General features: G+C 34.4%; 1 long non-coding RNA gene across 3 annotated transcripts in view; it reads left to right on the top strand.

Moving 5' to 3' along the window:
* LOC132597272 (uncharacterized) overlaps nt 1–27,523 on the top strand; it is a 399,384-nt gene that overhangs the window by 294,888 nt on the left and 76,973 nt on the right. For all 3 annotated transcript variants that reach the window (XR_009563798.1, XR_009563797.1, XR_009563799.1), the window contains one exon: nt 20,952–21,039. This is a non-coding gene — a long non-coding RNA (uncharacterized lncRNA). The remainder of the gene's footprint in view (nt 1–20,951; nt 21,040–27,523) is intronic.

The following is a 27,523-nucleotide window of genomic DNA, read 5'->3' as shown; positions in this document are numbered from 1 at the left end:
GGGGTCACCTGGAAACATCAGGGCATGACTGAGGTTAGAGATCATGAGTTTTGAGTGAAATAATCTGTAACATCCACCTTTGCTCTTAGGGAAGAAACATGTAACTCCCAGAGGGAAACTGTATGAGTATGGCTTTTCTCATTTGGAAGAGTCAAGCAGAGAAGCCAGTTAATTAATTAACTTAGAGGTGAAGTCAGGCAAGATAAGATCATATTTTTGTATAATAATGCCTGGATTATTATTGTATAGGGAGTAGGGACAAAGTAATGTTAAAGAGCAGAATTCTGTTTTTCCAATCAACTAGGCAGTCTTTAAACTCAAAGCTCAGTATTTTGGTGGCAAGTTATATTTTGAGGTACTTTAGAAGAAAGCTCGGCTACAATTCTATTTCGTGATAGAAGAAACCAACTGCCTCTTCTGGAAAAGAAGAAAGCTAGCACCTCCCTCCTTTAGGGTAATCAGAAGTTGGTGCAGGTGAGAGCTCCAGTTAGAGCTATCTTAAGCCTAAAGAAGCAAAGATTGCAAGGAACAAGAATAGATGGGGATCCAAATTCTATCATGGGTATTGAGTCCTAAAGGAAAAGTTTAAATAAAGGACTGCAGAAATAACAGAAGGATGGCAAAAGGGACAGAAGAGTTATGTAAGAATTTACATTCTAAAGTTTTAACCACAAAGGCAAGAATAAGGGTGAGAGAAACAAAGACACAAATTATGTGTGGTTTAGGAACCTTTCTCTGAAATTTGACTGAGCTGTTTAAACATTTATTGAAGTCCAGTCTAGAGAAAAAAAGTTGGAGCGATATTTGAAAACTTGTTAGTGCTTCTTCTCTCTCCACTTTGCTGTCAACCGTGGTTGCCTGAAGGACTACTGTATGACCCATTGTGAAGTTCTAGACGAAAAATATCAATCAGAAAATAACAGCCCAGGCTTATATATCATACATCTAAAACATAGGTGAAGAGAATGGAGGATATTTGCCAATCATCCTCTGCCCAAAGCCAGCTCCCCTTCATGCTGTACTACTCATTACAAACATCGTGGTTTAATCATCTGGGAATTATCTTCCTACTTGACATTTTACACTCAATTAGTCCATCTATAATCATTTATTTTTAAGACTGTTTTAGAACAGTTTTAGTTTTATAACAAAATTGAGAGGAAGGTACAGAGATTTTCACATATCCACTGCCCCATACATGCATAGCCTCCCCCATTACCAACATCGGTCACCACAATGTTACATTTTTACCTAGGATGGTCCTACTGTGACACATCATAATCATCAAAGTCCATAGTTTATATTAGGGTTCCAAGGGTTTGCACAAATGTGTGATGTATAATGACATACTCATCAATATAATATCATACAGAGTATTTTTACTGTCCTAAAAATCCTCTGTGCTCTACCATTCCTGTCTCCATCCCCCATGCCCCACCTCTGGCAACCACTGATTTTTTATTGTCCCATAAGTTTGCCTTTTCCAGACTGTCATATAGTTGAGATCATACAGTATGTAGCTCTTTCAGATTGGCTTCTTTCACTTATTAATATGCAATTAAGTGTCCTCCCCATCTTTCATGGTTTGATAGCTCATTTCTTTTCAGCACTGAATAATATTCCATTGTCTGTATGTACCACTGTTTATCCGTTCACCTACTAGAGGACATCTTGTTTGCTCCCAAGTTTTGGCAATAACGAATAAAGTGGCTATTAACATCTGTGTACAGTTTTCTGTGTGGACATGTTTTCAACTCATTTGGGTACATACTAAAAAGTACGATTGCTGGATCATATGGTAAGATTATGTTTAGTTTTATAAGAAACCATAAAACTGTCTTCCAATTCCCACCAGCAATGAGAGTTCCTATTGCTCCAAAATCTCACAAGCATTTAGTGTTGCCAGTGTTTTGGATTTTGGCCATTCCAATAGATGTGTATGCTATGTCACTACTGTATTATTTTGCATTCACCTGATGACATATTTGCCATCTGTATTTTCTCTGGCATGGTGTCTGTTAATGCCTTTGGCTCACTTTTAATCAGGTTGTTTTCATATTGCTGGATTTTAGGAGTTCTTTGTATATTTTGGATAATAATCTTTATCAGGTGGGTCTTCTGCAAATATTTTCTCCCAGTATGTGACTTGACTTCTAATTCTCTTGATATTGTCTTTCAGAGAAGTGTTAAATTATAATGAAATTAAACTTACCAATTTTTTAAATGGATCATATATTTGGTGTTGTGTCTAAAAATGCATCACCATCCCCAAGGTCATCCAAGTTTTCTCCTATATTATCTTCTAAGAGTTTTATAGTTTTGTGTTTTACATTTAAGTCTGTGATCCATTTTAAGCTAATTTTGTCAAGGGCAGAAGGTCTGTGTCTAGATTTATTTTTTGCATGTAGACGTCTAGTTCTTCCAGCACAATTTGTTGAAGAGACTATATTTGTTCCATTGCGTTGCCTTTGCTCCTTTCTCAAAGATGAATTGACTGTATTTATGGGAGTCTATTTCTGGGCTCTATTATGTTTCATTGATCTGTTTGTCTATTCCTTCACCAATACCACACTGTCTTAATTAGTATAACTTTATAGTAAGTCTTGAAATCAGGTAGTGTCAGTCCTCCAACTTTGTTTTTCTCCTTCAATATTATGTTAGCCATTCTGAGTCATTTGCATTCTGCATATAAACTTCAGAATCAAATTTTGGTATTCATAAAGTAGCCTGCTAGGATTTTGATTGGGATTGCACTGAATCTATAGGTCAAATTTGGGAAGAACTGACATCTAGACAATAATCAGGCTTCCTGACCATGAACATGGGGTATCTCTCCATTTATTTAATTCTTCTTTGATTTTGTTCATTGGAATTCTGTAGTTTCCCTCATATAGATCATGTACATATTTTGTTAGATTTTTACCAAAGTATTCCATTTTGGGGGTACTAATGTAAACAGTATTGTGTTTTTTCTTTTAAACTCCATTTATTCATTAATGATATATATATATATGAAAGCAACTGACTTTTGCACATTAACCTTGGATCCTGCAAACTTGCTATAATCACTTATCAGTTCCTGAAGTGTTTTTGTCTATTTTTTCAAATTTTCTACATAGACAGTCATGTCATCTTCAAAGAGACAGTTTTATATCTTCCTTCCCAAACCCTATATACCTTTTATTTCTTTTTCTTACCTTGTTGCATTAGCAAGGACTTCCAGTACAATATTAAAAAGAAGTGGTAAGTACCAGTACATGGCAAGGGGACATCTTTGCTTTGTACCTTATCTTAGTGGGAAAACTTCAAGTTTCTCACCACAAAATATGATAAAAGCATTTTGTATTTTGTATATATTCTCATTATCAAGTTGAGGAAGTTCCCTCTAATCCTAGCTTACTGAAAATTTTTATCATGAATGGGTGTTGGATTTTTATCACATTCCTTTATTGCATCTATTGATATGATCATGTAATTTTCCTTTATAGTCTGTTGATGTGATGGATTGCATTAATTGATTTTTGAATGTTGAACCAGCCTTGCATACCTGGAATAACTCCCACTTGGTCATGGTGTATTATTCTCTTTATACTCTTTTGGATAAAATTTGCAAATATTTTCTTGAGGATTTTTGCATTATGTTCGTAAGAGATATTGGTCTGTAGTTTTCCTTCATTGTAATGTCTTTGTCTGGTTTTGGTGTTAGGGTAATGCTGGCCTAATAGAATGAGTTAGGAAATATTCCCTCTGCTTCTGTCCTCTGAAAGAGATTGTTGAAAATTGGTATAATGTCTTCCTTAAAAGTTTGGTAGAATTCATTAATAAGTCCATCTGGTCCTTGTGCTTTCTGCTTTGGAAGGTTGTTAATTAATAACTCAATTCCTTTAATAGATATAGGCCTATTCAGATCATATATTTCTTCTTGTGTGATTTTTGGCAGATTGGCTGCTCAAAGATTTAGTTCCTTTCATCCAGGTTATCAATTTTGTAGGCATAGAGTTATACATAGTATTCCTTTATTAACCTTTTAATTTCCATGGAATCTGTGGTGATGACCCCTCTCTTTATTTCTGATACCAGTAATTTCTATCCTCTCTCTTTTTTTCTTAGCTAGCCTGGCTAGAGGTTTATCAATTTTATTAATCTTTCCAAAAATCAGTATTCATTTTGTTTATTTTCTCTATTGATTTTCAATGCTCAATTTCATTGATTTCTGCTTTAATTATTATTATGTCTTTTTTCTGCTTACTTTGGATTTAATTTGTTCTTCTCTTTCTAATTTCCTAAGGTGTAAATTTAGATTATTGATTTTAGGTATTCTTTTCTTAAATACATATTCAATGCTATAAATTTTTCTTTAGAGGAAGAAAAGGAAGGAAGCACTGCTTTTGCTGCATCCCATAAATTTCAATAGCTTGTGTTTTTATTTTCATTTAATCAAAATATTTTAAAAATTTCCCTTGCAATTTATTTTTTAACCCGTATGTTATTTAGAAATGTGTTGTTTAATCTCCATGTGGTTTGGGATTTTTTCAGTTATTTTTTAGTTACTGATTTCTAGTTTAATTCCATTGTGGTCTGAGAACAGACATTGTATGATTTCTATTCTTTTAAATTTGTTAAGGTGAGTTTTATGGCCCAGAATGTGGTCTGTTTTGATAAATGTTCCATGAAACCTTAAGAAAAATGCCATTTTCTGCTGTTGATAGATGTGGTAGTCTATAGATGTTAATTATATCCAGTTGATTAATGGTGATATTGAATTCAGCTATGTCTTTACTGATATTCTGCCTTGCTGGATCTGTCTGTTTCTGAGAGGGGTGTTGAAGTCTCCAACTATGATAGTGGATTTATCTATTCTCCTTACAGTTCTCTCAGTTTTTGCCTCATCTGTTTTGACAATATTGGTAGGCATGTACATGTTAAGAATTATTATGTCTTCTTGGAGACTTGACCCTTATCATTATTCAATGCCCTTCTTTATCCTTAATAACTTTTCTTGCTATGAAGTGTACTATGTCTAAAATTAATGTAGCCACTCTTACTTTCTTTTGTTCAATGTTAGCATGGTATATTTTTCTCCATCCATTGATTTTTTTATTTATATGTGTCTTCATATTTAAAGTGGGTTTCTTATAGACAACATATAGTTGAGTTGTGTTTTTGATCCACTCTGTTTTTAAATTGGTACATTTATGTCATTGACATCGCAAGTGATTATTGATATAGTAATTGAATTAATATCTACCATATTCACTACCGTGTTCTATTTGTTGCACTTGTTCTTTATTCCTATTTTTGTCTTCCACTCTTTTTCTGCCTCTTGTGGTCTTAATTCTGCATTTTGTATGATTCTCCTTTCTCTCATTTCTTGCCGTATTACTTATACTTCTTTTTTTAACATTTTTTAGTCATTGCCCCAGAATTTGCAATATACATTTATAACTAATCTAAGTCTACTTTCAAATACTGCTATCATTTCCTGGCAGTGTGAGTACCTTATAATAACAAAATAAGCCTAATTTTTTCATCCCATTTCTTTTATTATTGCTGTCATTCATTTCACTTATAAGTAAGCATACATAAGCATATATATGATATTTGATAAACAAATAAACATACATAATTGAATACATTTTGCTATGATTATTTTGAACAAATTATCATCTGTTAGATCAATTAAAATAAGAAAAATAAAAGTTTTTATTTTACCTTCACTTATTCTTTCTCAATGCTCTTCCTTTTTTTCTGTAGAACTGAGTTTCTGATTTATATATTTTTAAAAATTCTTTTAACATTTCTTGTAAGGTAGATCTACTAGAAAGAAATTCCCTCAAGTTTTTGTTTATCTGAGAAAGTCCTTTATTCTTTACTTTTGAAGGATAATTTCAGAGGGTACAGAATTCTAGGCTGGTGAGTTTTTTCTCTCAATGTTTTAAATATTTTAATTCACTCTCCTTGATTGCATCTTTTATGAGGAGAAGTTGGATATAACCTTTATCTTTGTTCCTCTATAAGTAGGGTTTTTTCCTCTCTCTGATTTCTTTCAGGATTTTTTTTCTTTACCTTCGATTTCCTATGATTTGAAAATGATAAGTATTGGGTTTTTTTTTGACATTTATCTGTCTTGGTAGTCTCTCAGATTCCTGGATTTGTGGTTTGGTGTCTGACATTAATTTGGGGAACTTCTCAGTCATTATTGGTTCAAATATTTTCATCTGTTCCTTTCTCTCTTCTAGTATTCTACTGCATATATGTTACAGCTTGGATTTTCCGGGTTGTTTTTTTTTTTTTTTCCAGTCTTTGTTCTCTTTGCTTTTTGGTTTTCAAAGATTCTATTGATAGATCTTGTAGCTCAGAGATTCTTTCCTCAGCTGTGTTTAGTCTACTAATAAACCCATCAAAGGCATTCTTCATTTCTGTCACAGTGTTTTTGATCTCTAGCATTTCTTTTTTGTTCTTAGGCTTTCCATCCCTCTGCTTATACTGCCCATCTATTCTTTCCTGGTATCTATTCATTAGAGCCCTTAGCATATTAATTATAGCTTTTATTTAATTCTTAGTCTGATAATCTTAACAGCCCTGCCATGGCTGGTTTTGATGCTTGCTGTGTCTCTTGAACTGTGTTTTTTGCCTTTTGGTATGCCATGTAATTTTTCTTTATATCTGGACATGATGTAAAAGTAAAAGGAACTGCTGTAAATAGGCCTTTAATAAGGCGGTGGTGAGGTGTCGGGGGAGGGGATGCATTCTGTAGTCCTATGTTTAAGTTTCAGTATTTTAGCGAGCTTATGCCTCTGGACTGGGAACCTCACAAGTGTTTCTTAAGTTTTCTTTTTTTCCCTCCTTCCTTAGGTGGAATAGGAAGGTTAGACCGGGCTGGAATTGGGTATTTCACTTCTCTCTCATGGAAGATTAGAGCCAGCTGGAGTTGGGTATTTCCCTTCCCCAGGCCAGTTAGACTCTAATACTACCCCTTAAGTGTAGGATCACATTAACTAGTTTCCCCTGAGGACAGGCCTTAATAAGAAGAGCACAGGTTTTTTTCTCTCATTGTTCTGGGGTATTTTAAAATGTCTCCTTTCCCTCTCCCCCTGAGGGGGGACCAAGCGGATTTCTCTCCAATGTATACTGTGGGAATCTGGTCAGATTCCTGGGGGTAAATGTCAGAGTATTGTGGGTACCCTCCATGACTTAATTCCCTTGGAGTTTTGTTTTTGTTTTTGTTTTGCGGTATGCGGGCCTCTCACTGTTGTGGCCTCTCCAGTTGCGGAGCACAGGCTTCGGACGCGGAGGTTCAGCGGCCATGGCTCACGGGCGCAGCCGCTCCGCGGCATGTGGGATCTTCCCGGACCGGGGCACAAACCCGTGTCCCCTGTATCGGCAGGCGGACTCTCAACCACTGCGCCACCAGGGAAGCCCTCCCTTGGAGTTTTTAACTCTCGGAGTTGTCTGCACTGAGCCTCCAGCAATTCGTCAATTACGGTTCTGTTTTTCCTACCTGGGCACTGGTTCCAGCGGTATTTCCAACCATGACTCTCTGCTCTGGTAAGTTTTGACTCCCTGTATTCCCTTGTCTGTTTCTCCAATCTTGGAGACAGTGGTTTCCTCTGTGTCCCCTCCTCTCTTATGGATCCAAGAAGAGTTGTTAATTTTTCAACCTGTTCAGCTTTTTACTTGTTAGAATGGAGAGGCAACTTCTAAGCTCCTTACTTCAGGAACCAGAAACCAGAAACTTTTAAAATAAGAATCTTCTGTAATCTTCTTAAATAAGTATTTTTATGATATTAAGTAAATACTTGTGAAAAGATATGGACAATATGTAGGATTATTAAAATAAAAATTATTGTGTAATTCCACCAAGGAGTGGTAACCATGGAAACCTTGGGGTACTTAACAGTCACGCATGTCCACATCTATAATCACATTGCACAAACATCTTGAAATCCTCTCCAATTATTTATTACATGAGCATGCTCCAATGTTACCAAAAAGTCTGAAGACATTGTTTAGTGTCTATATAATACCTCGTTCAAGTAATATTCTGTAATTTATTCAACCATTTTCCTATTGTTGGTCATTGAAGCCATTTAAAATTTTTCACTAATCAAAATAATCTAGCAATGAATATCCCTATAATTAAGACTTCATTTCTGATTGTCTTCTTAAGATATTTTCTTAGAATCAAACTATTGTGTGAAAGAATTCAAACTTTCAAAATCTCTTAATGAATTAGTAAATCTCTTTACAGAAAAGCTATGACAATTTACCCTCTCACCTGAAGTGCATTAGAGAGAATTACTCACCCATTGAAAGAAGAAAACGTTTATTTAAAATCAAAAGAAGCTGGCTTTATTGCTTGCTTGTGCATGGGTGAGATGTACTTATAAGTCACAGTGTCTCAGAGCTGACATAGATACAACTTTGAGAAGTGTGGAGTTGAGGAACTGGAAGGCTGTCAGAGATGAGAGGGTTAGATGGCTTTTAGCTGTGGAAACATGGTTACTGGAGTGTGATAGTTGTTGATTGGCTTTCAAACTGTGCCACTGTCATCCATTGTCTGACTTCCTAGAGGCAAGGGGTACCAGTGCAAAGTGTCACTGAGCAACTAAGATAAGTTTAACCTCCAATCTGCTTTGTTACTTGCCATGTTTTAGGATTATGGCCAAAGAACTATCAGGATTTTTATTATTTGGATTACTAATGAGGTTGAATTTTTTTCCTATGTTTATTAATTCCTTTTCTGTGAGTTCTTTTCTCATCAGTTTTGTCTATTTGTATAAGTTGTTTTGCTAATTTGTATGACTGTCTTTGAGTTTTACAAAAGACTTTACTAACATATGCAAAGAAAAAATTTTCCAGTTTATCCTTTTCAAATCTTAATAAACACTGAAAAAATCTTTGTTTACTTTATAGACATATTCCAACTTTTATTCCTGCTACCACCACATCGGAGGCCTTTGTTATCTTGCACTTAAATTATTGACCTGGCCTCCTGGCCAGTCTCCTAACACAAGTATCCTTTCCTCCAGGCATTGCTGTTACCATGATTCATCTTCCAAGTGCACTGCTTTTATTAAGTCAGTTTTCCTCCATAAAAACTTCAGTGACTCCATAAGATCTGCAACATAAAATCCTAAGACTCTACACAATCCTTTCACATGTATATCCCATCCATAACTTGCCTAGCATAATTCCTGGACCCCAAACAGCCTGAACTATTTATTCTCCCCCAACATCCATTAGTTCATTCATTTTTTTGATAAGTCTTTAGTCAATACCTGTCTTATGCCAGTTTCCCAGGGGATGCTAAGACAAGTAAGACTTGCAAATATACATGGGATGGTTGGGAAGCCCAAGAAGTAATCAGACGACTGACACAGAATGTACTGAGAAATGTAATGAATCAAAATGAGGTAATGAAGAGGAAGGACATGCTTCTCACAGGTGATAAAATGCATGAGCTGAGTCCTGAAAGTCAAAGAGAATCAGCTGCAAAAGTTTGAAATGGAGAGAATGTATGAAACAAGTTGGGGCTCTAGTTCTGTATAGACAAGGCAGAAAGAGTAATGGTGAGAGATGAGGCTAGAGAGAAAACATGCATGTATTTGTAGAGCCATGCCAAGAAAGAAAGTGTGGAGATTCCTTCAGATTATATAATTGACTTAGGTGTCTGGATGATAGAATATGGGAGGTGGGAGGTAACAGAAATGAAATCATTTTGACTAGGATGATGTCTAGTTTCCTGACATAGACCTCAGGGTCGATGTTGGATTCACAGACAAGGGAGAGTGGAGGAGAAACAGGCTCGGGTGGTGGGGAGAATACATTCAGTTTGGGACATACTGAATTTGTGCTGCCTGAGGGAAATACAAAGTCAGAAGTTCAGCTGGATTTTCTCCTCTGCCCTTACCCACAATAGCCCCTCTACCTAGTGCACACTCTTGGCCCCCCCTCACTCTCCAAGTCCTATCCAATCTACAGCCTAAGTCCCACTCATCAGTCATAAAAAAATCTTTGTCTACTCAAACTCAGCTGAAACATTTGCCTAAAAATGATTTAAATGTTACTTGGCCGAGTATATGAGTCTTGTCCTCTCAATAAAGCTGCTTCTGCTCTGTGGTATGGCCCCGTATGAGACAGAAACAATTCTGTGGGCTGTTTTGATTTAAATTCCACAGCAACTAGAAATAAACAACTTGCTGAGTGAGAGAAAAGCTAGTTTGAGGTGGATTTGAGGGAAGAATGTATGATTGGGGGAAATAGACACTTATTTCATGAATTGTTTAGCCCAGTCATAGTAAGGGGCAAATAAGACATCACAGAAGTAGTTTCCCAGTCAAGGTCACAGGTTGTGTGAAGTTTTGTGCAGAGAGTATGTCAGGGCCTTATTATATCTTAATAGATGGAGCCCTAGGCTGTGACCATTGTCATGTTTTGTACATTAGCAAATTGTTAGCTTCTATTTGTAGGTGAGGAAAGAGCGCCTGCCTAGAAATTAATATTGAAATTCATAGCTACCAGGTTTAAATAATACTAAGGCTGCCTTCTCCTACTGCCTTCCAACATAATAAAGCTTTAATCTAAATTAGGTGTTCAAAAAATTATGTGCAACAATAGAGAGACACATAAGCTGTGCTGACATTGAGGATATACGGTAATTGCCCAGGAGTATGCACTATGCTTGTATCTGATGAATTATAAGCTTTGAATACTATTTAGTCATTTCATGTATGTGACCGAAAAAGTGTCACTAAATGTTTTTAATGATACTCATGTAGCATCGGTCATTGTCTAACAAAATGAAAGACATACTTGAACACAGATAACAAATATATATACCCTTTTCCTAAACCAAATGGCACCTTTTCAGAGATGATGATTAGCAATAAAAAAGAAGCGTGAACGGACAGATTTTCTACACGTTTAGAACAGTGAGAAAAGGATTGTGCTGCATGTATAAATTTTTTGTGATTCTTTGAATTAAAGACCACTGTGGGGTTAGGATTTAAAAGGAGCCCAGTTCACAGTGGTATGAGTTAGCAGTTCTAAAATTACTATTTATGAATTTTAGGATTGAGCATATGAGTAAATATATTGAGAATAATGAAAGCCATATTTCTGCCTGTGGAGAAAGGAGTTAGAAATATGAAAAGGGAGAAGACAAGAATGAACTCTGTTATAATAAATGAAAATTGAAGATAGCAGTACAAATGCATATTTTTAAAATAGAGAAATAGAAATAAAATTGTAGCTAGAGATAGGCAGATTTAAATATATGCATATTTAGTAGTTCTTCCTACTGAAATGTCCTAGTAGTAAAGCTACCACTGTTGCGATGAGCAAACCTAGTTCTTAGATTCAGTTACTATATACCATAGGCTACTAAAGGAAGCTGGGGCACCTTAGAGAAGTGGCTGAGTCCAGGGCTATGGGAGAGAGAGTACAAAATGAGCCTGGAGCATCTTGTTGTGATGTAAAGGAAAGAATTGTTAAATAATATACTGAGAATATGTCAAAAGGACACTGAAGCCAGCTTGAAGTGGCTCTCACTGGGCAAATTTGAGAAAATTTCATGAAAATGAATAAATGAGAATAACAGAGCTTTCGTGAAATAAAAATTTATGAGTCTATACTAATGTAAATAAGTAAACAAATATATATATAAGTGGGGGAAAAAGAATATAAAGTTAGAAAATCATCATTTTGTGGCCATAATAGATATTATTGATTTAGACAGAAATTGATGATTGATAAAACAAGTGAGAAAAGTTTGGTAAGGAAATTTACATATCACAAAGTATTCTTCCATGAATTAGTTATTACTTAAAAAAGAAATATAATAACTTAAAAAGGGATGAATCTCAGAAAAACAGTCAAGTAATCAAAGTTAACAGGTGTCACCAATAATAGGACAAACTAACAGTAGGAGACTCTGACATGATACACTAGAAAGAACATAGAGTCACTTCCACAGTATTTCTGCCAAAAATATATAATCTGAATCTAACCATAGTGAAACATCAGACAGACCCAGATTGAGGGACTAAATGGAAAGTATGGTTATTGCTTCTTAATGGTGCATATAAACTACCCACACTCAACCAAATGGTCACTGAAATATGTACAGATATCAGAAGTGATATGGAACAGTGGATTCAATATGAAAATATGAAATAATGGAACAAAAATTAAAATTATGATCTTGCCCTTGTTAGCAGGGCATTCATGAAAAACTTCTCCAGTACTAACAAGATCAAGATGAACAAGGTTGTATATTGTGGTATTATTTGAGATAGTGGTGGCCATGTTCTCTAGAATTAAAGCGAAATACATACAATTTCTGAAAACTTTATAGTAGAACAAGGTAATACAAGGAAAAGAAAATCAATGGTAAAAGCAAAACACATAAATTTCTAAAATATACTCTTCTTAAAAGATGTACTTTTAACTATGGGATTTTAGAATTGAATGTCTCCTTAAAGATTCTCTAAATCCGAAACTATCATTTACAAATAAAGAAACTGAATCCAGATAAATTGGTTTATCTGAGATTATCTGGCTAATTAGATGACAACCTGGAATTTGGATCATGTAGTTGAACAGTTTATTTGGAATCTTTGCTCTACCTTTTTTTCTGATTGTTTAAAAATTGTTTCACATTAGTGGCCTTCCAATAAACAAGTAGAGATTTAAATGTATCCAAAACCCTCAGATAGCTAGAATCAAAGCATGACTGTGTCCTCAATATTATTAAATATATACAGAATGGCTTCTTCTTAAAAGTATGCTCTAAAATTTTCTTTCAATAATTTCTAAGATAGAAAAAAACTAATATGTGATTTTTGACTAGCTTATTGAATTATCTGTCCAGAATGATCGTAAGCTTTTTAATCATTGTTCGGATATGACATGAGTATTTCACATATGCATGTGGAAAAGTATACTAGCCTTTTAGTTCCTATTCAATATATCTAAGAATGGTTGTCATACCATAAAATATATCAAATAAAATTTAAAATAAACATTTTAAATCATTTAAAATAAAATAGAGGGATTGCAGTGGTAAACTATACCCAATCTATCATTCTTAGTAAGAGCTACTGAATGTTAGGTATTCTATTCAGGAAAATACCGAGTGACAGCCTCAGGCATTTGGGGACTAAGCCCATGTCATTAACCAGAGAGGCCTTTTTAGTGTGAAATCATGGAAGGTCAAACAAAATCCTTAGCATCATGGTGAAAACGGATTTATGAAAGCTTAGCAATTATTAGTGTTAAAAATATGTTTAACATATAACAAACACTTTTTGGCTTTATTGTGATATATTGACAAAATTATAAGATTTAAACTGCATTGTGATTTGATACACGTATACCTCATGAAAGATTCTCACAATCTAGTTAATTAACACATCCATCACATATTTATCTTTTCTTTTTTGATGAGAACATTTAAGTTCTACTTTAAAAAAAATTCAATTTTAAGATAGTGTTATCAACTATACTCACCATGTTTTACATTAGATCCTCAGACCGTATTAATCTCAGCTGAAAGTTTGCACCCTTTTACCAGCCTCTCCCAATTTCCCCTACCTCTCTGCAACAAGTTTTCTACTCTCTGTTTCTGAATTTGACTTTTTTTATGATGCTATAAATGTCATATCTTGCAGTATTTGTCTGTCTGATTTTTTTCACTTAGCATAATGCACTCAAAGTCCATCCATGTTGTTGCAAATGACAGAATTTCTTTCTCATAGCTGAATAATATTCCATTGTGTATAGAGATGTGTATATGTATATACACACACACACACATATATCACATCATCTTTATCCATCATCTGTTGACAGACACTTAGGTTGTTTCCATATCTTGACTGTTGTGAATAATACTGCAACAGACCTAGATTGCAGTTATCTCTTCATGATATTGATTTCACTTCCTTTGGATATATACGCAGAAGTGGAATTGCTGGGTAATATGGTAGTTCTATTTTTAACTTCTAGAAGAACCTACATATTGTTTTCCGCAGCGGCTGCATCAATTTACATTACCACCAACAGCATACGAGAGTTCCCTTTTCTCCACATCTTCATCAGCATTTGTTATCTGGTCTTTTTCGATGGTAGCCATTCTAACAAGTGTTACATAGTATCTCATTGTGGTTTTGATGTGCCTTTTCCTGATTATTAGTGATGCTGACCATCTTTTCATGTACATTTTAGCTATTTGTATGTCTTTGGAAAAAAATCTATTTGGATCCTCTGCCCATTTTTTAATTGGATTGTTTGGTTTCTTTTGCCATTGAGTTGTATGAACTTTTTATATATATTGGATATTACCCCCTTATCAGCTATATGATTTGCAAGTATTTTCTCCCAATCCATATGTTGCCTTTTTATTTTGTTGATGGTTTACTTTGCTGTGCAGCAGCTATTTAGTTTGATGCAGTCCTACTTGTTTATTTTTGCTTTCGTTGCTATAGCTTTTGGTGTCAAATCCAAAAAATCATTGCCAAAAACAATATAAGAGAGCTTAAAACCTAAGTTTTCTTCCAGGAGTTTTATGGTTTAAGGTCCTACGTTCAAGTCTTAATCCATTTTGAGTTGATATTGGTGTATAGTGTAAGATAGGAGTCCAGTTTTATTCTTTTGCATGTGGCTGTCCAGTTTTCCCAAAACCATTTATTAAAGAGATGAGGTTTTACCCATTGTATAGTCTTAGCACTTTTGTTGTAGATTAATTGACCATATGAGCATGAGTTTATTTCCAGGTTCTCTATTGTTAAACTGATCTATGTGTCTGCTTTTATGCCAGTGCCATACTCCTCTGTTATAGCCTTGTAACATAGTTTGAAATCAAAGCATGATGCCTCCAGCTTCGTTCTTTCTTAAGATTGCTTTGGCTATTCAACAACTTTTGTGGTCCCATACGAATTTTAGGGTTGTTTGTTCTAGTTCTGTGAAAAATGCCATTGGAATTTTGATAGGAATTACATTTAATTTGTAAATTTCTTTGGGTAGTATGAACATTTTAACAGTACTAGTTCTCTCAATCCATGAGGACAGGATATCTTTTCATTCATATGTGTCATCTTCAGTTTCTTTCATCAATGTTTTATAGTTTTCAGTGTACAAGTCTTTCACCTCCTTGGTTAAATTTATTCCTAGATATTTTATTCTTTTTGATACAATTGTAAACGAGATTGTTTTCTGATAGTTTCTTGTTAGCATATAGAGATACAACTTTTTTTTTTTCTATAGTCAGTCCTAGTTGCTGCAGAAGTCAGTGGTGGTGACCAGCACTTCTTAGTTTCAACAGTTGGGCAACATACACAGTTGACTCTCAGCTCTCTCATGCCTCCTATTTATTTTGTATTGAAGTATAGTTGATTAACTGTATTTTATTATTTTCAGGTGTATAACATAGTGATTCAAAAATTTTATAGATTATCCTCCATTCATAGTTATTAGAAAATGTTGGCTGTGTTCCCTGTGCTTTACAATATATCCTTGTTGGTTTTTTATTTATACATAGTAGTTTGTACCTCAATCCCCTACTCCGAGCTTGCCCTTCCCTCCATTTTCCTGTCCCCACTGGTAACCACTAGTTTGGTCTCTATATCTGTGAGTCTGTTACTTTTTTGTTATATTCACTAGTTTATTTTTCAGATTTCACATAGAAACACAACTGATTTTTGTATATTGATTTTTGTATCCTGTACTTTTTCTGAATTCATTGATTAGTTCTAACAGTGTTTTAGTGGAGTGGTTAGGATTTTCTTTATATAATATCATGTCATCTTCAGATAGAGACAGTTTTATTCTTCCTTTCTGATTTGGATGTCTTTTATTTCTTTACTTTGCCTAATTTCCCTGGCTAGGACTTCCAGTACTATGTTAAATAAAAGTGGCAAGAGTGGGCATCCTTGCACCTCATCTTAGGAAAAGTTTTCATTTTTCACTATTGAGTATGATGTTAGCTGTGGGCTTATCACATATGGCCTTTATTATGTTGAGGTATGTTCTCTCTATAGCCACTTTTTTGAGAGTTTTTATCATGAATGGGTGTCATATTTTGTCATATGCTTTTTTTTTGCTTCTATTGAGATGATCCTATAATTTTTATCCTTCATTTTGTTAATGTGGTATATCACATTGATTATGCAGTTATTGAACCATCCTTGCATCCCTGGTATAAATTGTACTTGATCATGGTACATGATCCTTTGACTGTATTGTTAAATTTGGTTTGCTAATATTTTTGTTAAGAATTTTTGCATCTGTGTTGAACAGGGATATTGGCCTGTAAATTGTCTCTTTTTGTAGTATCCTTGTCTGGTTTTGGTATCAGTGTAATGCTGGCCTTGTAGATGAGTTTGGAAGTGTTTCCTCCTCTTCTTTTTTTTTTTTTTCATTTGTTATTATATTCGGTGGGAGAGTTGAGAAAATTGGTATTAATTCTTCTTTAAATGTTTGGTAGAATTCACCAGTGAAAATTCACAGGGACCTTCTGGTCCTGGGCTTTTCTCTGTTGGAATGTTTCAATCTCCTTACCAGTAATTGGTTTATTCAGATGTTTATTTCTTCATGATCCAGTCTTTGTAAGTTTTATGTTTCTGGAATTAATCCATTTCTTCTAGGTTTTCCAATTTGTTGGTTTAATGTTCATAGCAGTCTCTTATGATCCTTTGTATTTGTGTTGCATTAGTTGTAATGCCTCCTCTTTTATTTCTAATTTTATTTGAGTCCTCTCTATTTTTTTTTGCAAGTATAGCTAAAGTTTTGTCTAGTTTATTTTTCTTTAAAAAAAAACATATCTTAGTTTCATTGATCTTCTCTAATGTCTTTTTATTCTTTATTTCATTTATTTCCTCTCTGACCTTTGTTATTTCCTTCCTTCTGCTAACTTTGGGCTTAATTCTTTCTTTTTTCCAGTTCCTTGATGTTTAAATTTAGGTTGTTTATTTGAGCTCTTTCTTCTTCTTAACATAAGCTTTATCACTATGAACTTCCCTCTTAGTACTGCTTTTACTACATCCCATAAGTTTTACTATGTCGTATTTCCAAATATGTTCTGCTTAGGCTATCAGTTAATACTTATTTGTAATATCTATCATTAGAAAGTCCAAAATTTACCTAGAATTTATTCTTACAGTTACATGGGATCCTGTTCTTAATACTGAATTTCAAGAGGATTTAATATCCTATTAATACTTGGTATTATTTATATTTTTTACACTTAAAAATTTATCTTCTAAAAATTAAAAGAGGGCCCAAGATTTGAAGTGTCAGTTTATCAAAGAAGAGATACTGATGGCAAATAAGCACATTAAAAGATGCTGAATATTAGTAATTAAGGAAATGCCCATTAAAACAACAATTACACACCCACTAAAACGGCTAAAATTAAAAAGGAGGGGAAAAAAGTGTTAATAGGGATGTGGAACAACTGAAACTCGCATATATCGATGGGCAGATTGAAAAACAGAAGAGCCACTTTCAAAACAGCTTAAAGTAAACATACACTTACCATATGACTGAGCAGTCACCATCTTAGATATTTACCCAAAAGAAATGAAAACATACATCACAAAAACACTCGTGTTCAGATTTTCCTAGCAGCTTTGTTCAGAATATCAAAAACTTTAAACAATCCTACCATATGTGACAACATGAATGAAACTTGAGATTATGCTAAGTAAAACAAGCCAGTCACAGAAGGACAAACATTGCATGTTTTCACTTATATGAGGAACCAAAAATAGTCAAATCATAGAAGCAGAGAGTAGAATGGTGGTTTACAGGGGCTGAGGGAAGGGGGGAATATGGAGTTGATATTCATTGGGTATAAATTTTCAGTTATGCAGGATGAATAAGGTCTAGAGGCATGCTATATAACATCATGTCTATAGTCAACAATATTTTATTGTACACTGAAAATTTTGTTAAGGGGCTAGATTTCATGTTAAATGTTCTTACCACAAAAATAACACACTGGGAACAACTCAAAAGCTCATCAACTGGTAACTGGATAAAAAACTGTAGTGCATACTACAAATTATTGCATTACTATAAAGTATTGAATCTTAGCTAGCAATAAAAAGGAACAAGTTGGTGAGACACTGTAAAACGTGGATGAATATCAAAAGCATCTTTCTAAGTGAAAGAAGCCAGGCACAAAAGACAAGATACTACACAATTCCATTAAATGAAATGCTTAAAAATTGCCAAACTATTGTGACAGAAAGTATATGACTTGTCAGAGGTAGGGGTCAAGGAAGAGATATGACTGCAAGGGGGATGTGGAAACCTTTTTGGATGATGGAAATGTTTAATATCATAACAGGAATTACATGCCTGTGTATCCTTGTTGAAACTTTTCAGATGAACCTTAGTTAACCTTACCTAATTATATATCTAAGGTATCATAGAAATAATTTAAATATTTCTGAAATTATGGGTGAAATTTCTTTATTTATTCAATAAACATAAATTTATTATGTATCTTGCTAGCTGTTCACCAAAATCCATTCTTCCTCCTAACATAATAATAGAGTTAAAACTGAGACATGGTGGCCCAGCTGGGATTGCTTTTCCCAGCCATTCTTTCTTCTAGCTGTGGTCAAGTGATTAAGCTCTATCATTAGCATGTGAATGGAAAGGATATTTGTAATCTCTGTTTTATTTGATTAAGAGAAAAGCTCTGACCACTGGCTTTCACTCTTTATCCCTTACCCTTTAGAATGGGACTGATCAGGATGACCTTGGAAGTCATGTATATATGATGGCATAGTTACAGCCAGCCTCTGTGGCACAGAGCTACTAATTCACTAGGATGGCTCACTTTGGACTGTTCTTGAATGAGAAATAACTTCTTTGTTTTTTAAGCTAATGATTATGGGGGGGTTCCTTTGTCATTAAGTAGCCTATCCTACTTTCACTAAAGCACTTTTTTTTAATAAATTTATCTATTTGTTTGTTTTTGGCTGCGTTGAGTCTTCGTTGCTGCATGCAGACTTTCTCTAGTTGCGGAGAGCGGGGGCTACTCTTCATTTTGGTGCACAGGCTTCTCATTGCAGTGGCTTCCTTTGGTGCAGAGCACAGGCTCTAGGTGCTTGGGCTTCAGTAGTTGTGGCATGCAGGCTCAGTAGCTGTGGCCTACAGGCTTAGTTGCTCCGTGGCATGTAGGATCTTCCTGGACATGCTCTGCAGCGTGTGGAATCGAACCCGTGTCCCCTGCATTGACAGGTGGATTCTTAACCACTGTGCCACCAGGGAAGTCCCTAAAGCACTTTTCTTTACTAAAATTTCTTTTTTCCCTAAGAGTATTCTTAAGATATATTGTTAACTGAATAAAGCAATTTATAGAACAATGTATACTGTAAGCTACCATCTGTTTAAAACTGTTGCTAATATTTAGGCGCAAATTGAATGACTGGGAGACAGGGAGGGAAGGCAGAATTTTATTATATGCCATTGTGGAATGACATTCATGGAAAACATTTGGATTTTGAATTTTGTACCATGTCAATATGCAATCTATTAAAAATAGAGATTAAATTAGGAAATAATTATAAAATATAATTATAATTATAAAATATAATCTTGACCACTGTTTCTATCATATTCAATTACAGAGACTCTGTAGAGGTATTATGCATATCAGGAGATACCATAGAGTCAGAGAAGGATTATAGAACAAATGTTCATTACTTTGCAGAATGTTTGACATATAATAGGATGTCAGTAAAAGTTTCCTGTTCTTCATCTTTGCATGGTACTTCACAGTCTTGTCAGTAGCTGCTTAGTAGACCTTTCCTGAAGTGTGGACATGCACCGTCTATGGAATGCAAGATGATTTGAGGTTGCACAGGCGGTGCTTATATGTGGTACAAGGAATTGAAATTATAGAGCATTCGCTCACAGCATGATGCTCTTTTCAGTCTTTCTGACTAATGTCAAATTTGACCTTAGCTTATTTTTAACATATCTCTAACACTTGCTAATCTACTTCAAGCTCAGGACCTTTGAATGAAAGTGTCTAGCTAGAACTTAGTAAATGCACTTTTTTACCATGTATGCCCATTTTATTCTTAACATATTAAAAGAAGTGATACCAGTCCTCCAGTTGTAAAACTGATTTTATATACATTTACTTAAATAAAAATTAGGATCAATTAAAGAAAAGTTCTCAGTAAATAATAATACGAGTTATTCAGGGATAAGGCCAAAAAAATTACAGAAGTGTATGTAAAGTTTTATAGAATTCCTATTGTTGAAAAATTTTACTTCTTTAATGAGGGCTTTCTAAACCACTCTTATTTCTCTTTTCTATGAATTATTAAACTCACAGTTTTACAGTTTTTGTTTAATCAATCCTATGTTTCCTTTTGACACTCTTACTACAGTATTTGGTTTATTTACTCATTTAATAAGTATTTATTGAGGAACTATTAGGCACTGTCTCGAACTAAATGCACAATGGTGAACATAGGGTTCACATTGTTGAAAAATAAAATTTTAGAGAGTGACTTTATGATATACAGTATACTTAGGGTGAACTAAATCTCATTAAGAAACAATACTAAAATGGCATGGCATACCCAGTCATTACCACTCTGCTCACCATAATCTGATTCTAGTATCCATCAAACATTGTGTCACTCTGCCCACACATACCCATCACTGCACAAATAAAAACTTCAGGAATATACATTCTAGCTGAAAAGATGGACAATAAGCCATAGATAAAGTAAACTGTATTTTTATATAAAATGTATAGTAGGAGAAGAGAAATCAGGAATCTGAGTAGAGGAAATGGGGCAGGTTGAATTTTAAATCAAATGATCTAATTTACCTAATATTTTAAAGTTGTGTGTCAACTCAAATTCTTGGCTATCATTTTTACCATTTAAATTATGTCTACCCACCCTTTTTTTTTTCAGTTGTGTGCTTAATAATGCAAGTGATGGAGCATTTTACTGAGTCTGGGCAGAGATTTCAGCATTCTCTAAAGAAAACTTACACCTAAAAGTAAGTACTGGATATCCTAAGTATAGGAATGACGTCATTGCAAAGTCACTGGTCCTTGAAGCACTTACTGAAAGTTTATTATCATAAAACAGTGGTTATATATATATACATATATATATATATTTTTTTTTTTTACCTCCAGTCCACTAGTGTAAAAGACATCTTCCTTTAACTACAGATATGCGGTCCCTAGAAGACTTGCCTAAGGCCATTGCCTCACGTGATGAGGAACAGTGATTGGCTGACTTCCCATACATTAACATGTTTCCTACAGACGTTGATAAGTGTTAGATTAATGGTGCCATGAGATTTTTGCAATGTATGTTTTCTACATGCTCACTTAAATGGTCTTGAAGTAATTAAATAATTCTAATTTCCTCCCCCTCCTTTTCCTCTGATCTTTCCTTTCCATTATTTCTCCCTTTCTCTTTTCTTTTTTCTGTAAATCAGGGAGAAGATTCTTCCCCATTTAATTAATCCAGAAGTCACAGTGATGTAAAATAATATTTTTATATGATATCAAGCCCAAAAGAATAAAAAGTTTAAAAATCCAAGTTATTGCACGGCTAGTTCAAATCCATTACTTGTCCAGCAATATCCCTTTAAAATATTTTTAAGTACTAAAAAAGTATTCTTTTCTTGAGCTATATATTCAAATCCAGATATCTTGCTGTAGCCTCACTGTTCTCTCTGAAATCAAGACTGTAATAACATGATGATTACATATCCTGAAATTGTACATTACAGGCAAATGGGCAGTGTAGTCTTCATCACCAGCAGATCGTACTATGACATTGACCCCTTTCCATTGTATGGTGACAGTTCTGTGCTCTTCCATGGCTATTTGGGATAATCATGTGGAAAATCATTACAAATGATGCATGTTTAATCAAGGAACTACCAGAATTCATGTGTCTTTTATGTTGGTTTGGAGGAAACCTGAACCCATTCTGAAAACCAACCAGCAATCAATACTAAAAGAGCATATAAGTCTCCTGTGGAAACATTTTGAACAAATATGAATACAAAACAATCCAAAAGATATGAATTTCAACACAATCACTGTTTCTAAATGTGTATTTTAAATCATGTGTTAATAAAGAAAAGTTTCCTCTAATACCAAAAAAAAGTAGACAATTTAATTTTGACTCTTTAGTGCAATAAAAAAATAGAGGAAATATAGCTCAGTTTTACAAATCTAGCCTTTAAGACATTAAATAGAATAGATTTCTATGGATATAGTAACATAGAAGTTCATGGCAAAGTTTTCAAATGTAATAAGATCTGTTGGACTTTTCTATCGTAAATACAATATATCACCTAAGAAAGTCATTGACTATAGCTGTTCTTTTGATTTGCAATATAACTGAAAGTTAAATGAAAGCTTTTTATCTCGTAAGACAGATTTTTCCCACAGCAGGGCAAAACTTTGAGAAATCTGGGAGTATGATTAGACACCATAATTTTTCCCACACATCAAGTACAAATGATTAAATTATCTTCATGAATATGAGATTATGCATGCAAAATAAACAAATTTAAATGTGTATACAATTACCTGTAATCTGGAAATGAAGTACACGTTGTTCATGAACTGTAATTATTTGCTCTCACACATGGAGATTTTTTTGTGGGGTAACTTTGACTCCTGTTAGAAACAGTTCATGAATTGCTGCTGCTCAAGCTTGCCAGTTTTTATGGCAACATGGCCAAAGATCTTTTTCTGTTCTTCTTTAGAAAAAAAAAATTCAAGGTTTTTAAATCTGTTTGCTCTCACCATAACTTTCAGAGACTTGATTTTATGAGCAATTAAGAGGAATTTTACTCTGTTATAGAAATTATATGAACCTAGAAGGCAGGATGAATTTTTCATAATTCTCTGTCATTCTTTGCCTCTCCAATAATAAAGACTTCCAGCCAACTAGTAATGGGTTTCTCTTAACACTAATATTTCAACTTTTGACTGTTCTAAATTTCTCTAGTGATAATATCATTTAAAATGTAATTGTTGCGCTCAAATACTTTATTTCCTTAAACTATTAAGTTTTCATGAGACGCTCATAGAATCTTTTATTTCATGGACCATAAATAAACCAATCCACCACTTCAGCACATTTCTAATTGTAATGCACCATGTAATGTTATAGTCCATTATACAGATGTTTTCTGTTATTGTAAGGTGGCAGACAGTGACATTGAAATGTGTGCTTGCTTTAGAGACAGTGTGAACTCAATCATGAGTCTTAATGTAATAGTTTTTTGAACTCTAGAAACCCAAATTTATTCAGCTGTGTTTATCTTTCAAGTAAGCTGTTATATTTGAATTCTTGGGAATAACAACCTTGCGAAAGACATGCCCTGATTTCTCTAGGTTAAATACAAATAAATAGATAAGAATGTTTCTCTGATTCACTTTACTGTGTATCTTTTTTAAGAGATTTGATAATTGATACTAAGCATACTGTTGATATGGAAAGTCCTTAAGTTACATTCCTTGAGTTTATGGTAAAACAGTGCCTTCCGCCCTGTCATAGTAATAAAAGTAGAATCTGAGGGGTGTTTTGCAGTATATGATTGCAGGTTGTAGTCATCTTTATGAAGTATAGATGAACCCCAAGTACAGATGGAGATATCCCCACTCAAAATACATGATGCACAATCTTGTTTCCAAATTAACCTTTTCCTTGGAGAAGAAAGTTTCTAATATCTGAGTTTCCTGCTTATAGACTCAAGTATTGGATGTTAGTAACCCGTCCTTTGGTGCCTTGAAAAAAAACAGGCTCACTTTAAGGCCATGACACACTGGCTGCTAACTTTCAGTCAAAATTTAAAGGTTTCAAATGAAAGAATACAGGGAATGCTAAGTTGTCTAAGGAGAGTCCCTGTCAAGTTTTTTCATCTCTAACAATAATAAATTGATAACATTGTTATGTGGTTATTAGGTATCAGGCACTATGCTGAGGACTTTTTAGGTATCACTTCATTGAATCCTCAAAACAACACAATAATTAATTAACATTCATGGTACACTCAACTAAATGCTATATTTTAATTATTTCATCCTCAACACAAATGCATAATACTATTATTACTCTCATTCTACTGGTGAGAAAAAGAATGATTCTGTAATTTTTTGAAGATCTTTGTAGCAGTTTTCTATTGCTACATAACAAATTACTACAAACAATGGCTTATACCAACACTCATTTATTAGCTTAGGTTCTATAAGTCAGAAGTTTGAGCACCATATGACTGGGTTCTCTGCTCAGGGTCTCACTAAAGGCTAAAATCAAGGTGTCAGACTGAAAGCTGGTCTGGAAGTTTGGGGTAAAATCTGCTTCTAAGTTTATTCAGGTTGTTGTCAGAGTTCAGTTCCTTGTGACAGGAGGACCAAGGTCCCCACTTACTTGCTGGCTGTCAGGTGGGAGATAATATTTCCTAGGAATTATTCACATGCCTTGACCTTTGTCCCCCACCCGCATTTTCAAAATCAGCAATGGAGAATCTCTCTCTTGTTAAATCCCTCTCACACTTCAAACTTGTCACCAGGAAGAGCTTTGTCTCTTAAAAGGCTCACCTGATTAGATCAGACCCATTTCCTTTCTTAAAGTCACCCCCACCCCCTCCCCCACATAGCACAACCTAATCACAGGAGTAATATCTCATCATATTTATACTGTTAGGGATTATACAGAATGTGTACACAGAAAGCAGTAATCTTGAGGGACATTTTAGAATTTTGCCTAAAACAGTCTGCCTAAAACAATCTCTCTAAAACTAATCTTGAGGGACATTTTAGAATTCTGCCTAAAATACTCTTAGGGATTATACAGAATGTGTGCACAGAAAGCAGTAATCTTGAGGGACATTTTAGAATTCTGCCTAAAGCAGTAATCTTGAGGGACATTTTAGAATTCTGCCTAAAACAGTCTCATAGTCAATGGGGAACAGATTTCAAACGAAAAATCTCAATTGTCCAAGCCCTAGTTTAGTCATTTTTCAGTTTTAGAAGGGGATAGATTAGGAACCTACAGGTTCTCCAGAGTTGTCTCAAAGGGTGACTGAAAAAGAGAGATTTATTTACTTAGTTGTAATCGACATATAACATTATATTAGTTTCAGGTATGTGACATAATGACTTTACATATGCCCATGTTGTGAAATGATCAGCAAAATATATCTAGTTAACATCCTTTACCACACAGTTAGAAATTCTTTTTCTTATAATGAGAGTATTTAATATCTATACTCTTAGAAAGTTTCAAATATACAGTACCATATTATTGACTGTGGTTACCATGCTGTACATAACATACCCATGACTTATTTATTTTATAACTGGAACTCTGTAGCATTTGACCACAATCAACAATTTTGCCCACCCCCATCCTCAACCTCTGGAAACCATCAATCTGTTCTCTGTATCGATACATATGTTGTTCTGGATTCTGAATATAAGTGAAATCATACAGTATTTGTCTTTCTCTGTTTGACTTTTTTCACTTAACATATGCCCCCACGTTGCCTCAAATAGCAGGATTTCCTTCTTTCTTATGGTGGAATAATATTTCATTGTTTGTGCATGTGTGTATATATAGCACACTTTCTTTATCCATTCATCTGTTGATGAACACTTAGGTAGTTTCCATGTCTTCGCTATTGTAAATGATGCTGCAATGACAAGGGGGTGCAGATGTCTTTCTGTGTTGGAGTTTTTGTTTGCTTTAGTGAATACCAAGATTGGAATTGCTGGATGAGAGGGTTATTCTAGTTTTAATCTTTTGAGGAATCTCCACACTATTTTCCATACTGGCTGCACCAATTTACATTTTCCCAACAGTGCACGAGAGTTCCCTTTTCTCCGCAACCTTGCCAACATTTATTATTTTGTGTCTTTTTTATAAGAGCCATTATAAGGTGTGAGGTGATACCTCGTTGCAGTTTTGATTTGCATTTCCCTGATGATTAGTGATGCTGAGCATCTTTTCATGTACCTGTTGGCTATTTTATGTATTCTTTAGAAAAATGTCTATTGTGATCTGCTGCCCACTTTTTAATTGGATTGGTTGTGGGTTTTTTCTACTTTATTTTGTTTGTTGTCTTTGGCTATTGAGTTGTATGAGTTTTTAAATATATTTGGGGCATTAACCCCTTATCAGATATATGCTTTGCAAACATTTTCTCCCATTACATGGGTTGCCTTTTCATTTTGTTGATCGTTTCCTTTACTGTACAGAGCTTTTTAGTTTGATGTAGTCCCACTTATTTATTTCTGCTTTTATTGCCTTTGCTTTTGGTGTCAAATACAAAAAATCATCAAAGAAACTGATGTCAAGGAGCTTATGCCCTATGTTTTCTTAAAAGAGTCTTATGGTTCCAGGTCTTATGTTCACATCTTTAATCCATATTGAGTTGATTTTTTTATATCGTGTAAGACAGTGGTCCAGTTTTCCCATCATGATTTTTTAAACAGACTTTCCTTTTCCTATTGTATATTCTTGCCTCCTTTGTTGTAAATTAATTGGCCATATATGCATGTGTTTAGTCCTGGGCTCCCTATTCTATTCCATTGATCTATGTATCTGTTTTTACAGCAAAACCATACTGTTTTAATTACTATGTCCTTTTAATATAGTTTGAAATCAGGAAGTATGCCTCCAGCTTTATTCTTCTTTCTCAAGATTTCTTTGACTATTGGAATCTTTTGTGATTCCATACAAATTTTAGGATTATTTTATTCCTATAAAACTTGGGGGCTTCCTTGGTGGCGCAGTGGTTGAGAGTCTGCCTGCTGATGCAGGGGACACGGGTTTGTGCCCCGGTCCAGGAAGATCCCACACGCCTCAGAGCGGCTGGGCCATGCAGGCATGAGCCTGTGCATCCGGAGTCTCTGCTCCACAAGGGGAGAGGCCACAACAGAGGCCCGCGTACCACAAAAAAAAAAAAAAAAAAAATTGGTATTGGAATTTTGATAGGAATTTCATTGAATCTGTAGATTGCTTTAGGTAGTTTGGATATTTTAACAATGTTAATTCTTCCAACCCACAAGCATAGAATATCTTTCCATTCATCTGTGTCTTGTTTAATTGCTTTCTTCTATGTGCCATAGTTTTTAGTGTATAGGTCTTTCATCTCCTTAGTTAAATTTATTCCTAAGAATTTTATTCTTTTTGATGCAATTGTAAATGAGATTGTTTTCTTAATTTCTCTTTCTGATAGTTTGTCATTAGTGTATAGAATTTTATATATTGACTTTGTATCCGGCAACTTTACTGAATTCATTTATTAGTTCTAACAGTTTTTTGTTGGAGTGTTTAGGGTTTTCTGTACATAATATCATGTCTTCTGCAAATAGAGACAGTTTTACTACTTTTTTCTGACTTGAATGCCTTTTCTTTTCCTTGCCTAATTGCTCTGGCTATGACTTCCAGTACTATGTTGAATAAAAGTGGCAAAGTTGGGCATCCTCGTCTTGTTCCTGATG

The sequence above is a fragment of the Globicephala melas genome, chromosome 4 (assembly GCF_963455315.2).
Source record: "Globicephala melas chromosome 4, mGloMel1.2, whole genome shotgun sequence".
Taxonomy (NCBI): domain Eukaryota; kingdom Metazoa; phylum Chordata; class Mammalia; order Artiodactyla; family Delphinidae; genus Globicephala; species Globicephala melas.
Note: the sequence above shows the minus strand (reverse complement) of the source record. Positions and strands in the feature narration are given on the sequence as shown.